This window comes from Haliotis cracherodii, unplaced genomic scaffold (genome assembly GCF_022045235.1).
Source record: "Haliotis cracherodii isolate W230 unplaced genomic scaffold, xgHalCrac1.p SCAF_7, whole genome shotgun sequence".
NCBI lineage: Eukaryota > Metazoa > Mollusca > Gastropoda > Lepetellida > Haliotidae > Haliotis > Haliotis cracherodii.
The window spans coordinates 15,095,440-15,113,346 of record NW_027266330.1 but is presented as its reverse complement, the minus strand read 5'-3'; the positions used below and the strand labels follow the sequence as shown (position 1 = coordinate 15,113,346).

The window sequence follows — 17,907 nt, the reverse complement described above, 5'->3', positions numbered from 1 at the left end:
TTTTATCAAAATTGGAAAATCTGACGTCGAGAGAAGGTGGGATGGGTGGAAAACTATCCTAGGTGGCTGGGAGTAGGTGTAATGGGCAGGGTACGTAGTGAAGCAGTTAGGCTGCTATATATGAGTTGTGAAAGTTGATTTGGTTAGTCGTGTGTTGTCAGGTGGCTTGTGAGCGTGAGGTGCTGGTGGCAGGTGGCTGGATAAGTGAACTACGAGAGAGTTGTATAGTTAAAATGGGCCTAGAGGCGCGGACGTCGATGTGAGATTTGGCTTGTGAATTTGGATCCCGATCCTAAAATTCTTTATGAGTGTAGTAAGTGGTATGGTGTTGAGATTTGGATGCGGGGGGGGGGGGGGGGGGTCTTCAAGCGGTTGGTAAGGTCAGCGAAGATGTTTTGGGGGTTGTCTGGGGAGAAAAGTTAGGAAATGTTGTATTGATAGGAAGAGAGGATAGACGTGAAAAGTTGAGAACGCTGTGTGCTATAGACAGGACGGATATTAAAAATGTGATCTAGGTCCTCGGGTGTGTGGCAGTGGGTACAGTTTCCATCTGTGTGTCTGTTTTGTTTGAAGAGATTGAGATTGAGATTTGTATTACCACTAATGATTCTTGTTATAATTTGGTCCATGTGTGTTTGTTTGCTGTAGTTGCGATATTTGTTATTGGGTTTGATGAAAAGGGTTTTAATCCAATGAGAGTTTGTGTGTTTCAGAGTTTGGTTGTGGTTCTGGTTTTTAATAGATTTTTTAAAGAGGTTTTTAGTTTCAGATTAGGATGTGTGGAAGTATATTTCCAGTGAATGATAAGTCTGAAAACTCAGCATTGCAATATTTTGTTCCTTGCTAAGAGTCAGCGAATGTGTCATAGTCGAATGATTGGTTTGGTTTGTTTGTTGTTTAACGCTGCACTCAGCAATATTCCAGCTATAAGAGGGCGGTCTGTAAAATAATCGACTCTGGAACATACAATCCAGTGGTTGATATCATGAGCATCGACCCATCCAATTGGAATCGATGGCATGCATCAACCAAGTCAGCGAGCCTGACCACCCAATCCCGTTAGTCGCCTTTTACGACAAGCATAGTCACCTTTTACGGCAAGCATGGGTTGCTGAAGACCTATTCTACCCTGGAATCTTCACGGGTCTTTGCGGCACTAGCTATGGGACACTGTATGTCATTCAACAACCTGTCACCCCTTTCTATGGGGATCAATGCAAGGTAGTGTTATTATATGCGTTGTCTACCCCGAAATTTTCAGGGGTCTAGTCGAATGAATGTGAACTACGTGATGAATGTATTTAAAACTTACAAATAATTTCTTAATCAATTCTTAGCAATAACGATTATTTAACATAAAGATTTATTTCTTGTTAACTGAAACCATAATATCACAATTAAATATATGAAACAAGTCTGTTCTCTACCAGATAAACCGGTTTTCTGTTTCGTCCTGTAGCAAATTAATTATTTTGTATCTGTAATTCGTCGATGCCTATCCCTCTCCGTCTTGTCTGGTAAACCCTACGCCTCTTGTAGTGAATCTCATATACTGTAGAGGCGGTCGGGTAGCCTAGTGGTTAAAGCGTTCGCTCGTCACACCGAGGACCCGGGTTCGATTCCCAACATGGGTACAATGTGTGAAGCCCATTTCTGGTGTCCCTTCGAATCCCGGTTCGCCCCAATTATGTTTCTAGGTTTGTCAGCACCATACCCGTGCTCGTGGGTTTCACCGAAGTGGAAAACGTCTGAGACCTGCATCACTTCGGGCTTTCCTCCCACATGAAGCTGACACGCCGCGATATAACTGGAATACTGTTAAAAGCGGCGTTAAACCCAACTCACTCACTCACTCTGGTGTCCCCCGCCGTGATATTGCTGGAATATTGCTAAAAGCGGCGTAAAACCATACTCACTCACTCATATGCTGTATGTACGTTTATTCTTTCTACGGCTATGAGCAAATTATCGTTGTACATGTATGTGGACGCCCGCATCCATTCGTGTTAAAAACAACAAATACACTACAAGGGACATTTTGAGCCTTCATGCATGTTCGCAATTACACACATTTAAAGTGTGAAGAAAAATACAGCTTAAAACAATGTATACCTGAATTGAATGATGATCAACATGGAAATGTTTAATGTCATGGAATAATTGTGACCGCATCCATTGTCAGTCTCTCAATATGCATTGTGGTATATCGGCGACGAATCTTGGCTAGATGTGGTCCCTAGCAGCCAAAACTCATGATTGAATAGATCGGATTATTGGCGTGAATCGTTGGTCTCAGTACCAATCACTGGATTGTATGATCTGGTCTCGATTATTTACTGACCGCCGTCTTATAACTGGAATATCGCCGAGTGCGAAGTTAAACAGCACACACACACACATACACTGTTTCAAATACGGGTCATATACATATGGTGGAGGAAGGGTTTTGCTATATTGCTGCCCCGGCCCTTTAAGTATGGCAGATTGCAATCCAACAAACCATACACTGATCAAGGGAAGCATACATCCTCATAAATCCTACCAACAGATGGGACAGGGGCGCGGCTGTACGTTGACAACACGCCAACGTGGCATTAGAAGTTCAGTGGCGTGTCCCGGGTCTATTTTCAATCTTTTTTCATCAGAGAAGCAATATTATAACTTACTTAGTGAAATTAGGAATTCAACGTGCGCTTTCCAACATATGCGTATTTCGTGCACGGGCCCGCCAGGCCATTTAGTGTTTGGTCGAAAAGGGTAAGGTCCGAAAAGCTGAGGCAACCTAGGTGGGGCTTTTAGGGTTGCTTACTTAATTTGGAGAACAAATATTTTGCTTGTAATGTGTGCAATATAATATTACGTGTTCAGGCGTTTCTTTTAAGTTGCGGTGGGGGCATTTACCGTTCTGGTGTTTTTTAATTTGGTGAAGGTTTAACTTAGTGTGGCCTGTTTGTAGTTTAGTTATTACTCTGTAAATTTTTTGGTTTTATGATTGATTTTTTTCCAAATGGCTTTTGTAGCATGTGTTTTAGTTTGCAATCAGATTTCTGATATTTATTTTGCCACTTTTGGAAGATTTTCTCCTTTGTGATACTCATAATTTCGTTTTTTTTATATTGGGAGGTTGATGCTTACTTCTTCTAATTTCAGTGCTGATTTGACTGCTTTGTCTGTGTTTTCGTTGCCAAAAACTCCACGTGGGCAGGGATCTAAATTATTTCTACACGTATGTCTTTACCTACTTTACGTAGATTCTTGGCGCTTTTAATTGTCTATTGTTTTGGGCGCTTTTTTGTGATTTTGTTTTTTATGGCCTGTAGCCCACTTAATGAGTCTGAAAGGATTAGGGTTTTTTGGTGTCTATTTATTTGATCGCTGTGCAGAGCTGTTACTATCCCCATTAATTCGGCTGTGAAAATTGATTGATTATTTGGGAGCCTATATGATTGTATTTCTTTTTGGGGTTTGTTGATATGGATGCCGAATCCTGTACGTTTTGAGTCCGGGTCAAAGGACCCGTCTGTGTTAATGTGACACCAATTTGGCCATTTTTCGTGAATGTATGCTAATGTGATGGATTTAGCGGTATTTGGATAAGTTTCTTTATTTAGCCTGGTGGAGAGAGATATGTCGATTTGGGGGGTTTGGAGTTTGGGTGTGAAGGTGTTATTTGGGGCTGTGTTTAACTGTAAATTATTTATGTTGTGTATATTTAGGTAATTTATTATGCTTTGAGAGATTGGTGTTAACTGAGGGTTTTTGCGAGCTAGAGCTTGGAGTCTGGGGCTTATGTTAGTTTTATGGATCTGTTGGATTTGTTGGTTTTGTGGGGTTGAGGCCCAGTAATTTATTGTTAGATGTTCTCGGCGTAGATCCAGGGGTATTTCGCTTGTTAGTGCCTGTAGCGATATGTGCGGTGTACCATGCTGAGTGCGTGTGATTATCTTGAGTGATTGAATTGAGTTTAGTTTATCGCTTAATGAGGAGTTTAAGGTGTTGTATATTTGGCATCCATAGTCTATTTGTTGATCTAATTAGTGATTTGTAAAGTGATAGTAGGGTCTCCTTGGAACCTGTCAGGCAGCGCAGTGTATTTATGTCTTTAGTGCACCTAGTTGTTAGTTTGTTTTTAATGTGAGGTGTTCATCAAAGATTAGTCCAAGGAATTTGGTTTCTTTTTGGAATTGGGAATTTTGTTGTTTTGGTTTAGTTGTAGTTTGGGGGCGTTTGCACTCATATTTCTGTGTTTGAACACTATCCCTGTGGTTTTTTCGGTATTTAGTGAGAAACCCCATTTATTTGCCCATATTTGAATTTTATTTAATGCATTCTGCAGTAATGTTTTAGCCATATTTATGCTTCTGGTGCGGACCCAGACGGCTCCATCATTCGTGTATTTGGAAGTTTGAATTTTATTGGATACTCCCTCGAATAGGTCATTAATCATAATGTTGAAAAGCGTTGGGCTTAGAATGCTACCTTGGGGTGTGCCATTTTCTAAGGGACACTGGTCCGATAGCGTTTGTTCGATACCCACAGTTATTTTGCGATTAGTTAGGAAGTCGTCGATATAGTTTATTATTTGTCCTTTAAGTCCTGCTTTTGTAGTTTTTGTATTTGCCCGTTTTGCCATACCATATCGAAAGCTTTAGAGAAGTCTAAAAATATGCCTATTGTGTATTGTCGGTTTAGTTGGCCCGTTTTGATGTCTTGTTCTAATCGGGCAAGGTTGTCTAAGGTTGATCGGCCTGGTGTGAATCCACTTTGATCTTGGTTTATTATATTGTTTTGGTCTCGATAGTGTTGGAGTCTGTTTTGGACCATTGCCTCCATGATTTTACATTGGGGTTAGGGATATTGCTCGATAGGAGTTTGCTTCGTTTGCTGGTTTGTTCGGCTTTGGTATTTGGATGACCAATGCCTCTTCCCATGAAGTAGGAACCTGGCCGTTTTGGTAGATGATATTGTATAGTTTAAGTAGTGATTCCAGAAGATTTTGGGGAAGCTGTTTAATTATTTGGTTTGAGTTAAGGTCTAGTCCCGGGGGTGTTCCTTTTTTCTATTATTTAGAACATGGAGTAGTTCCTCTAGTGTATATTGTTGGTTAATTTCTAGGTTATCATCTTTGGGTAATTTGAAGAATTTATTTTGATTTTTCAATTGTTTTTAGAGTTCCTCAGGGAAGTTACTATTACTACTAGTGGCTGTGAAGTGGTCTGCGAGGTTATTTGCTTTTTGTTAAGGGTTTATCGAGTTATTTATGTTTGGTGTTTTTTTGGTTCGTTTAATGTGTCGGATTGCGTGTATTTTGCGCCATACTGTTCTTGCGCCTGTGTGATGGTATATTTCTTCACAGATTTTTTTCCAGTTTTTGGCTTTTGCCGTTTTGACTAAACTTTGTACTTCATGTTCTTAATTGATGTTCTATCTTTAGATATGTGTAGTCTCGTTTAGCTTTATTAAATGCACTTTTGCGTTTTTTCCTAGTTTTTTTATTTCCTCGGTCCACCAGGGTACTGTGGTTTTGTCTTTTATTGGTGTTGTGGGATAGTATTTTTTGCTATGTTGATTATGCATTCTGATAGGTTTTGGCAGTATTGTTCGGGGTCTATATTTTCGGGATCCGCTTGGTTGATCTGTTTGCATAGTGCTTTAAATTTGTCCCCAGTCTGCCTTGTTGTAATTGAATTTTGCCTCTTGTGGTTCATTTGTGGTTTGGATATTTATGTTTCCTATGGTAATGTGGTTTGGAAAGTGGTCGCTGCCGAGTGGCTCCTCATGCACTTCCCACAAAGTGCTTTGGGCGATATCAGGGGTACAGATTGTTAGGTCTATAGTCCACATATTTTGATTAATTTTCACATATCTAGTTGGTTGGTTGTTATTTAGTAGTATTAGGTTTTTTGTTCTATCCATTCGGCGATGAGTTTGCCGTTTTGGTCTGTTTTATATTTAACAGGGGTGGTGGTGGGCGTTGAAGTCCCCTAAAAAGATGGTGGATTGATGGCTTAGCTGATTTAGGGTTTCTAAGTTTTCAGGTTTAATTTGTTTCACTGTCCAGTTTTATATGTTTACAGTGTTTATTTTTTGGTTGTGATGAGTTATTTGTATACCATTAGCTTCTAGATTTGGAGTTTTAATTGGTATTTCTTTATGGTATTTTGTCCTCCCTGATATATATGATTAGGCCACCGCCTGCTCTACCTGGGCGAGATTTAACTCTGTCGAGTCTTACCGAAATATAAATAGGTAGGGTGAATTTAGATTTTTGGGAGAAGTGGGTTTCCTGAACGCATATGATATGAGGACCTAGGTTTTTCCGAAACATAATTTTTTATTCGTGGCTGTGGGCGGCCAGTCCATTGGCATTCCACTGTAATATGTGTAGACCTTCCATTATTTAGAGGGTTTCGAGTTTTGGGGGATTAAACTTTGTGTAGGTGTAGGTTGTTGTGGTTTCTATTTTGAGATTTCTTTTAATGTGTTATCGAAGTTTTCAAAGAAGAGACTAGTAAAATATAGTTTGGAAGCAACTGTGTGAAAGGATTTAAACCAACGTGGATAAACCAACCAGGAGTGGTATATAGGTAGATATAATACCAGTCTACAGATGTACACACATTTGATGATACATACGAGGGGCGTGCAATACGTTTCGCAACTTGGGCATTTGTGTTTACACAAACAATGTCAACTTGTTGCAGGTGTGACACTAGTCATAACATCAGGTTGACACGTGTCATAACAAGTTCGAGACACAACAATAAGTTAGATGTGATAGCTTATTCACCTGAGGGTGGTCACAATCATGGATTCTCTCAAACATAGACAATGGCTGAAATAATGTTCCTTACCAAGGAGGGATGGAAAGCAAAAGAAATCCATGATCGCATGTGTAAAGTGATGGGTAATGACTATTCCACAGTTTGCCGTTGGTCTCTACAGTTTAAAAGGGGTAGGGAGACGATGACCCAAAGTCAGGCAGGCCTTCAGATGCCACCCAACTGGAAACCATTGCTGCTATAAAAAGAAGAATTTTGTCTGACCGACGAGTGAAAGTATCTGAACTTTCTAGGGAATTCCAAATATCAGTTGGAACTGTTCTAACCATTATTCATGAGCATTTTGGTATGTCCCAGGTATCTGCAAGATGGTACATCGAAACCTCAGAGCTCAAGATCGCCACCAACCACAGAACTGAAAATTGTCGAGACCTCCTGGATATCTATTCTGCTGATGAAGCCGGATTTCTTTCTCGTCTAGTGACAGGTGATGAAACATGGATCCACCACTGGTACCCAGAAACTAAACTGGAATCCATGCAATGGAAGGACCCCATCCGCATCCGAGGAAGTTTGGCACTCAACCATCGGCTGGCAAGGTAATGGCCACCATATTGCAAGAGGCATATTACTGATTGATTACATGCCACCAAAAACTACAATCAATGAAGAGTATTATGCTAATGTAATGAGAGAATTACGAAAATCTATTCACCAGAAACGCCGTTGGATGTTAACACGTGGTATTCTAATTTTGCACGACAACGCTCCGGTTCCCAAGTCGAAAATTGCACAGGCCGCCATATGTGAATGTGGATTCGAACAGTTAAATCATCCAACCCACAGCCCAGTGACTATTTCCTGTTCCGGTAAATCTGCACTACGTGGAAGACGCTTCCAGGATGATGAGGACAGAAAGGCTGACACAGAGGGCCAATCTGCATATTTCTATAAAGGTGGTATTGAAAGCTTGAAGGACAAATCGAATAAGTGTGTTGAGGTGAATGGAGATTATATTGAAAAATAAAAGTGCAAAAGATATTCTGCGACTTGGGCTTAAATTGAAGTTGCAAAACTTATTGAACGCCCCTCGTTCACGTTAATCAATGAAAGAAAAGTCGTTAAAACAGTCATTTCCAGGACACTCCTACATACTACGGTCGGTGAGAAACCTCATCAAAGAAAACACACAGTCAAGGCACTGATTTTTCTACGAGGACTCTTGGAATGTAGTCGTAATTATCACTTGATTACATTGTTGAATATACATTAATTTTTTATTCAAACTCAATTAATTGAGCAAAACTATACGTTTTGTGGACATTTCAGATCTACCAAGATATGCATGTTTTGTTTTATTATCCTGCAATCCTTTCCTGGACCGACTTTTAGGCAATCCCCTAAATCTGCTTTCTGTGATGATGTGGGCGTTCGCTGATGTCAATGACGTAGCGGATGGCAATACAGGAGTGAGTGTCGTTGGGGGGGGGGGGGGGTATGCGTCACTGGTCAGACAGTTGTGAATTTTGTAGGTCATACAACATACATGCACAGGTCATAACTAAGCTACAGGCTTGCTGATACTGTCATGCACTTAAAAGTTATCGGTGTAGTCTGGTTGATAAGACGAGATCAGTTCTTTACTGCAATAACTATTCATGACAATAATGAGAAAGGAAACCTAAATTCACCTTCTTTGCAGCATTTGTCCTTTTATTTGTTCGCTCTTGCTGCATACCCTGTGAGATATACACATAAGTTATGAAATATGGTGAGAACATCATTTGCAGATAAACAAGGAAAGTGTAAATTCAATAAAAAAAACAGTTATCAAGTATAATACTTACAACCATGCATTTATCTTTAATAAAAGTAACGTGTACGCTACAAACCTCTCGTTTTCTCTTTTTCACACTTGACCCGCGAATCCCCTGAAATTATAAAAAAACCAACACCTGTTAACTTCGTCTATAAATTTATTGTCACATTTCCATTGATGTCTGTAAGTGATCACTTGTTTCTTTGTTTAGTGGACCAATATATGAAGATACACTCTTCAAAAAAAGAAACGCACTATAAATTGGATACATGTTACTGGAAAATGTTGGTGGCCTGATATTCCACACACGATGTGTCAAAACGCAGCCATTGTCGATTTGCAATGTCTTAAACGGCTTTGTTTTCACACGTGTTCAAAAATATCATGGAGGAAAACATTTAAGTAAAATGCACGTGCCAGGTATGGCATTGGTAACTCGTGGTAGTGGCTATAAAAGGCAAACATAAGCCAATAATTTGTCATTCAATTGTCAACATTTTTCAAGTTCGAAAATGTCGAGACTCAGCGCTGCCGATCGACCATCGCCATTGGACGTATCCAAAGAGGGGAATCGCAGTCTTCTGTCGCACGCCACTTCAACGTCCACCACAGCACCATTTTCCGCCTTTGTGACCGATACACACAGTTCAATTCCACTGCAGACCGTCCGAGAACCTGCCGACCAAGAGTTACCACCCCTGTACAGGATCGCTACATTCGACTGTTCCACCTACGTCATCGCAATGCCACAGCTATGGAGACTGCAGGACGCATCCCTGGTTTGAGGAGGATATCAGACTAGACTGTCAGGTCTACCCTCATAATGCCAACATCAACGCCTTGCCCTGGCCGTCGAGATCTCCAGATCTCAACACAATCGAGTGAGTGAGTATGGTTTAAGGCGCTTTTAGCATTATTCCAGCAATATCACGGCGGGGGACACCAGAAAGGGGCTTCACACATTGTACCCATGTCGGGAATCGAACCCGGGTCTTCGGCGTGACGAGCGAACGCTTTAACCACTAGGCTACTCGACCGCCCCCAATACAATCGAACACCTCTGGGCTGAACTCAATCGACGTGTACGTCAACGTCAGATCACGCCGCAGACACTCCCACAACCGGCCAACGCGTTACAGGCAGAATTCCGAAGGACAGAATTCGTACACTTATCCAGTCAGTGCCGAGGAGATGCAGTCGTGATTGCTGCCCGGGTCGGTCACACGAGATAATGAGTTCAGCGCAACCTTATGGCCTTATGTGACATGACAAGGAACAGTTTTCAATGCCTTTGTACAACGACAACATGTGACTATCGAGCTCCAAAATTTCATATATGTATCTATGATATTAATTTAAATAATATCGATATTATTAAGGTACAATAAATTTACTAAAAGTCTACCTGCGCGTTTCTTGTTTTGGAGAGCGCATTTACAGGCCATTATTTTATGTTATTACGATGGTAATCCATGGTAACCCGATGCAGATGGAACCAGATGTTAGTGTAAATGATCCCCATCTATGCATTATATATCAAATTCCAAAAGAATTTGTGCATTAAGTATCTTTTGCGCAGTCGAATCTACTGGTATTCTAACAGAGCTTCACTGTACCTCCAGATTATAATTTTCCGTGAGTGACATACTTCCTTATTATTGACATCTTTCATTTCTATCTCATTCACTTGTAATTAAGCGACGTGACAGCCCGCGTGGTGGAACATACAGTGTGAGACAGCCAAGCGTGAATCATGGAATAATTGTGACCGCTTCCATTGTCAGTCTCTCAATATGTATTGTGGTATATCGGCGACGAATCTTGGCTAGAAGTGGTCCCTAGCAGCCAAAACTCATGATTGAATAGATCGGATTATTGGCGTGAATCGTTGGTCTCAGTACCAATCACTGGATTGTATGATCTGGTCTCGATTATTTACTGACCGCCGTCTTATTACTGGAATATCGCCGAGTGCGAAGTTAAACAGCACACACACACATACACTGTTTCAAATACGGGCCATATACATATGGTGGAGGAAGGGTTTTGCTATATTGCTGCCCCGGCCCTTTAAGTATGGCAAATTGCAATCCAACAAACCATGCATTGATCAAGGTAAGCTTACATCCTCATAAATCCTACCAACAGATGGGACAGGGGCGCGGCTGTACGTTGACAACACGCCAACGTGGCATTAGAAGTTCAGTGGCGTGTCCCGGGTCTATTTTCAATCTTTTTTTAGCAGAGAAGCAATATTAACTCATGAACAAATGGTAACATCAGCCAAACGCTCGATACATCCCCGTCAGTAGTTCAGAATGAACAGATGGCGATGGTAAAGCTGGACACCCGAACCTGTTCCATAATATAAGTTACACGTTGTTGTGAGAAAAATGTAGACCGTGACAACTCAGTAGAATTGACCAGGCAATAGGTCTGGGATGTTTAGTTAAGACTTGACTTGTCCTAAACACGTCAGTGCCATAGTATGAAAAAAAGGTTGTGGAACTTGTGTCAATCAACGCTTGAACACCAAACTGTAAGTGTGATAAATGTCGTTCAAATCATCTCACTTACTCTGTTTCGAATATTCAGCAGAAAATTTATATTAACCAGCTGTGAGTTGGGATATCAGATTTTTTACAAGCAGTCGAATAGGAAGGATAAAGGACACCTCACTGATTAGGTTCTTGTTTACTTAATATTTTTAGGTACATGTATACATTCAGTCTACATGTTTTAGTGAATTAAATACAAATTTGCTTTTGAATATAAAACGTGGATAACTTACTTACTGAAATTAGGAATTCAACGTGCGCTTTCCGACATATGCGTATTTCGCGCACGGGCCCGCCAGGCCGTTTAGTGTTTGGTCGAAAAGGGTAAGGTCCGAAAAGCTGAGGCAACCTAGGTGGGGCTTTTAGGGTTGCTTACTTAATTTGGAGAACAAATATTTTGCTTGTAATGTGTGCAATATAATATTACGTGTTCAGGCGTTTCTTTTAAGTTGCGGTGGGGGCATTTACCGTTCTGGTGTTTTTTAATTTGGTGTAGGTTTAACTTAGTGTGGCCTGTTTGTGGTTTAGTTATTACTCTGTAAATTTTTTGGTTTTATGATTGATTTTTTTTCCTAATGGCTTTTGTAGCAGGTGTTTTAGTTTGCAATCAGATTTCTGATATTTATTTTGCCACTTTTGGAAGATTTTCTCCTTTGTGATACTCATAATATCGTTTTTTTTTATATTGGGAGGTTGATGCTTACTTCTTCTAATTTTAGTGCTGATTTGACTGCTTTGTCTGCGTTTTCGTTGCCAAAAACTCCAACGTGGGCAGGGATCTAAATTATTTCTACACGTATGTCTTAACCTACTTAACGTAGATTCTTGGCGCTTTTAATTGTCTATTGTTTTGGGCGCTTTTTTTGTGTTTTTGTTTTTTATGGCCTGTAGCCCACTTAATGAGTCTGAAAGGATTAGGGTTTTGGGGTGTCTATTTATTTGATCGCTGTGCAGAGCTGTTACTATCCCCATTAATTCGGCTGTGAAAATTGATTGATTATTTGGGAGCCTATATGATTGTATTTCTTTTGGGGGTTTGTTGATATGGATGCCGAATCCTGTGCGTTTTGAGTCCGGGTCAAAGGACCCGTCTGTGTTAATGTGACACCAATTGGCCATTTTTCGTGAATGTATGCTAATGTGATGGATTTAGTGGTATTTGGATCAGTTTCTTTATTTAGTCTGGTGGAGAGAGATATGTCGATTTTGGGGGGTCGGAGTTTGGGTGTGAAGGTGTTATTTGGGGCTGTGTTTAACTGTAAATTATTTAGGTTGTGTATATTTAGGTAATTTATTATGCGTTGAGAGATTGGTGTTAATTGAGGGGTTTTGCGAGCTAGAGCTTGGAGTCTGGGGCTTATGTTAGTTTTAATGATCTGTTGGATTTGTTGGTTTTGTAGGGTTGAGGCCCAGTAATTTATTATTAGATGTTCTCGGGGTAGATCCGGGGGTATTTCGCTTGTTAGTGCCTGTACCGATATGCGCGGTGTGCCATGCTGAGTGCGTGTGATTATCTTGAGTGATTGAATTGAGTTTAGTTTATCACTTAATGAGGAGTTTAAGGTGTTGTATATTTGGCATCCATAGTCTAATTGTTGATCTAATTAGTGATTTGTAAAGTGATAGTAGGGTCTCCTTGGAACCTGTCAGGCAGCGCAGTGTATTTATGTCTTTAGTGCATCTAGTTGTTAGTTTGTTTTTAATGTGAGGTGTTCATCAAAAATTAGACCAAGGAATTTGGTTTCTTTTTGGAATTGGGAATTTGTTTTTTTTTGTTTAGTTGTAGTTTGGGGGCGTTTGCACTCATATTTCTGTGTTTGAACACTATCCCTGTGTTTTTTTCGGCATTTAGTGAGAAACCCCATTTATTTGCCCATATTTGAATTTTATTTAATGCATTCTGCAGTAATTTTTTAGCCATATTTATGCTTCTGGTGCGGACCCAGACGGCTCCATCATTCGCGTATTTGGAAGTTTGAATTTTATTGGATATTCCCTCGAATAGGTCATTAATCATAACGTTGAAAAGCGTTGGGCTTAGAATGCTACCTTGGGGTGTGCCATTTTCTAAGGGACACTGGTCCGATAGCGTTTGTTCGATACCCACGGTTATTTTGCGATTAGTTAGGAAGTCTTCGATATAGTTTATTATTTGTCCTTAAAGTCCTGCTTTTGTAGTTTTTGTATTTGCCCATTTTGCCAAACCATATCGAAAGCTTTAGAGAAATCTAAAAATATGCCTACTGTGTATTGTCGGTTTAGTTGGCCCGTTTTGATTTCTTGTTCTAATCGGGCGAGGTTGTCTAAGGTTGATCGTCCTGGTGTGAATCCACTTTAATCTTGGTTTATTATATTGTTTTGGTCTCGATAGTGTTGGAGTCTGTTTTGGACCATTGCCTCCATGATTTTACATTGGGGTTAGGGATATTGCTCGATAGGAGTTTGCTTCGTTTGCTGGTTTGTTCAGCTTTGGTTTTTGGATGACCAATGCCTCTTCCCATGAAGTAGGAACCTGGCCGTTTTGGTAGATGATATTGTATAGTTTAAGTAGTGATTCCAGAAGATTTTGGGGAAGCTGTTTAATTATTTGGTTTGAGTTAAGGTCTAGTCCCGGGGGTGTTCCTTTTTTCTATTATTTAGAACATGGAGTAGTTCCTCTAGTGTATATTGTTGGTTAATTTCTAGGTTATCATCTTTGGGTAATTTGAAGAATTTATTTTGATTTTTTAATTGTTTTTAGAATTCCTCAGGGAAGTTACTATTACTACTAAAGGCTGAGAAGTGGTCTGCGAGGTTATTTGCTTTTTGTTAAGGGTTTGTCGAGTTATTTATGTTTGGTGTTTTTTTGGTTCGTTGAATGCCTCGGATTGCGTGTATTTTGCGCCATACTGTTCTTGCGCCTGTGTGATGGTATATTTCTTCACAGATTTTTTTCCAGTTTTTGGCTTTTGCCGTTTTGACTAAACTTTGTACTTCATGGTTTAATTGATGTTCTATCTTTAGATATGTGTAGTCTCGTTTAGCTTTATTAAATGCACTTTTGCGTTTTTTCCGAGTTTTTTTATTTCCTCGGTCCACCAGGGTACTGTGGTTTTGTCTATTATTGGTGTTGTGGGATAGTATTTTTTGCTATGTTGATTATGCATTCTGATAGGTTTTGTCAGTATTGTTCGGGGTCTTTATTTTCGGGATCCGCTTGGTTGATCTGTTTGCATAGTGCTTTAAATTTGTCCCAGTCTGCCTTGTTGTAAATTGAATTCTGCCTCTTGTGGTTCATTTGTGGTTTGGATATTTATGTTTCCTATGGTAATGTGGTTTGGAAAGTGGTCGCTGCCGAGTGGCTCCTCATGCACTTCCCACAAAGTGCTTTGGGCGATATCAGGGGTACAGATTAATAGGTCTATAGTCCACATATTTTGATTAATTTTCACATATCTAGTTGGTTGGTTGTTATTTAGTAGTATTAGTTTTTTTGTTCTATCCATTCGACGATGAGTTTGCCGTTTTGGTCTGTTTTATATTTAACAGGAGGGGTGGTGGGCGTTGAAGTCCCCTAAAAAGATGGTGGATTGATGGCTTAGCTGATTTAGGGTTTCTAAGTTTTCAGGTTTAATTTGTTTCACTGTCCAGTTTTATATGTTTACAGTGTTTATTTTTTGGTTGTGATGAGTTATTTGTATACCATTAGCTTCTAGATTTGGAGTTTAAATTGGTATTTCTCTATGGTTTATGTCCTCCCTGATATATATGATTAGGCCACCGCCTGCTCTACCTGGGCGAGATTTAACTCTGTCGAGTCTTACCGAAATATAAATAGGTAGGGTGAATTTAGATTTTGGGGAGAAATGGATTTCCTGAACGCATATGATATGAGGACCTAGGTTTTTCCGAAACATAATTTTTAATTCGTGGCTGTGGGCGGCCAGTCCATTGGCATTCCACTGTAATATGTGTAGACCTTCCATTGTTTAGAGGGTTTCGAGTTTTGGGGGATTAAACTTTGTGTAGGTGTAGGTTGTTGTGGTTTCTATTTTGAGATTTCTTTTAATGTTTTATCGAAGTTTTCAAAGGAGAGACTAGTAAGATATAGTTTGGAAGCAACTGTGTGAAAGGATTTAAACCAACGTGGATAAACCAACCAGGAGTGGTATATAGGTAGATATAATACCAGTCTACAGATGTACACACATTTGATGACACAAATGTCGAGACTCAGCGCTGCCGATCGGAACATCGCCATAGGACGTATCCAAAGAGGGGAATCGCAGTCTTCTGTCGCACGCCACTTCAACGTCCACCACAGCACCATTTTCCTCCTTTTTGACCGATACACACAGTTCAATTCCACTGCAGACCGTCCGAGAACCTGCCGACCAAGAGTTACCACCCCTGTACAGGATCGCTACATTCGACATTCGCTTGGGTTGGAGCCATACCTTACAGCCTTGCAATTTGAGAAGCTGGGAATGAGTGTGGTTTAGCGATGAATCACGATTTCTTCTTCATCGGCGAGATGGAAGACAACGTGTTTATTTTCGTCGAAATGAGCGTTTTGCCCCACATTGTGTACGTGAATCAAATTTCAACCGGACAACGCTCCACCGAACACAGCTCGTGTCACGGTAGACTACCTTCATAATGCCAACATCAACGTCTTGCCCTGGCCGTCGAGATCTCCAGGTCTCAACACAATCGAACACCTCTGGGATGAACTCGATCGACATGTACGTCAACGTCAGATCACGCCGCAGACACTCCCACAACCGGCCACCGCGTTACAGGCAGAAATCCGAAGGACAGAATTCGTACACTGATCCAGTCAGTGCCGAGGAAATGCAGAGCCGTGATTGCTGCCCTGGTCGGTCACACGAGATAATGAGTTCAGCGCAACCTTATGGCCTTATGTGACATGACAAGGAACAGTTTTCAATGCCTTTGTACAACGACAACATGTGACTATCGAGCTCCAAAATGTCACATATGTATCTATGATATTAATTTATATAATATAGATTTTATTAGGTACAATAAATTTACTAAAAATCTACCTGCGCGTTCCTTGTTTTGGAGAGCGTAAATACAGACCGTTTTTTTATGTAATTGCGATGGTAAACCATGGTAACCCGATGCAGAATGGAACCAGATGTTAGTGTAAATGATTCCCATCTATGCATTATATATCAAATTCCAAAGAATGTTGTGCATTAAGTATCTTTTGCGCAGTCGAATCTACTGGTATTCTAACAGAGCTTCACTGTACCTCCAGATTATAATTTTCCGTGAGTGACATACTTCCTTATTATTGACATCTTTCATTTCTATCTCATTCACTTGTAATTAAGCGACGAATGTACGTAGAACACGTACATTATCACGCAGTTATTGCTATGTAACGTGCCGTCATATAATAATTACCATTGTGGAAGTGACATCAAGCTCTAGTGGAGACTTGTGAGGGAGTATCCATGTTGGATCACGGCCTGTATCGCTTTCATTTCTGCTCTCACTGAGATACAGTTGAAAGCATTCGGCGGGGGTGGCTTTTGGGGAGTTTATACCATGGGGATGAAAGGCGGGGATATATAATCCCTGATGATGTTTCAAAATCACTGATTGAGGATATCAATGCTGAAATGTATAAGGATATTGATAACGCCGTCAATAAGATATCCTATCTTTTCGAGTGGTAAGCAGCTTCAATGAGCAGACGACATAGGTCACGTGACAGCCCGCGTGGTGGAACATGAAGTGGGAGACAGCCAAGCGTGAAAAGTACTGGGCCTTGGACAAATTTAGATTGACTGACTGACGCTTTGCACGATTTGCAAAGTTGTAAACAAAAGACGCGAATATTTATATCAGTCAGTCATGATAGTAAATCAACTTTTCGGCAAGGAATCAGAGATAAAATTTAATGTATTAGTGACAACCCTGGTGAACTGTTGCAATCCATTAAATCATCAGTGGCACTGCAAGGCCGTAGTTAACTTTTTTGGACAGGGGGGCAAATATTTGTACAAGTATCACTTGACCCCAACTTGATTCAAATAAAACTGTCCCCCCCCCCAACACACACACACTACAAAAATCTCATGAAAATGATGTTATTAATGTAAATCAAGCTGGATTCGGATTCAGGAAAGTTTTTTGACGATGGATAAAATGTTTTCACTTTATGGGATGAACAGATGGGAGATTTTATGTTTTCTTTATAAACTTCTCAAAAGCCTTTGATTGCGTAAATCACACTTTACTTTGGCATCGACTTATTAGCTATGGAATACATGGAACTGTTTTAAGAAATATGTATTTCAAACTACATACTTGTGTACGGACAGATCAAGGTCTCAAAGACTTGTTTCAGTCCTGGGTTGGTACTCGCCAAGGATGTGTGATCAGCCCACTGTTATTTTCATTATACATCAACGAATTGGTTGCGACAGCATGGTTCCGCCCAACTTAACATACGGCTCTGAACTTTGGGGATACGAAGTCGTGGATCAAATTGAGAGTTCAGACTAAGTAAATAAAAATAACTAGAAAGTGTTTTTACTCGTAAAAACATATGTCTCCCCCCCCCCCCCCCCCCCACTCCCCTAACCCCCATTCATTCGTTTACTTCACGTTAAACCCCATCTCTTCATTCCCACCCTCCATTACTAAATAACAGAGACAAAAATAGAACTCCTAGAAATTTCAAACAACTAATGGGCACCACTTCAGCGTCTAATCAACACCACTAATCCCT

At 40.3% G+C, this 17,907-nt stretch overlaps 1 protein-coding gene across 1 annotated transcript in view; it reads left to right on the top strand.

Moving 5' to 3' along the window:
- Window positions 1-11,115: 11,115 nt before the first annotated feature.
- Window positions 11,116-17,907, top strand: part of LOC139447595 (uncharacterized) — a 56,061-nt gene continuing 49,269 nt past the window's right edge. The window contains exon 1 of the mRNA XM_071229001.1: window positions 11,116-11,140. The gene's annotated coding sequence lies outside the window, so the exon portion shown is untranslated. The remainder of the gene's footprint in view (window positions 11,141-17,907) is intronic.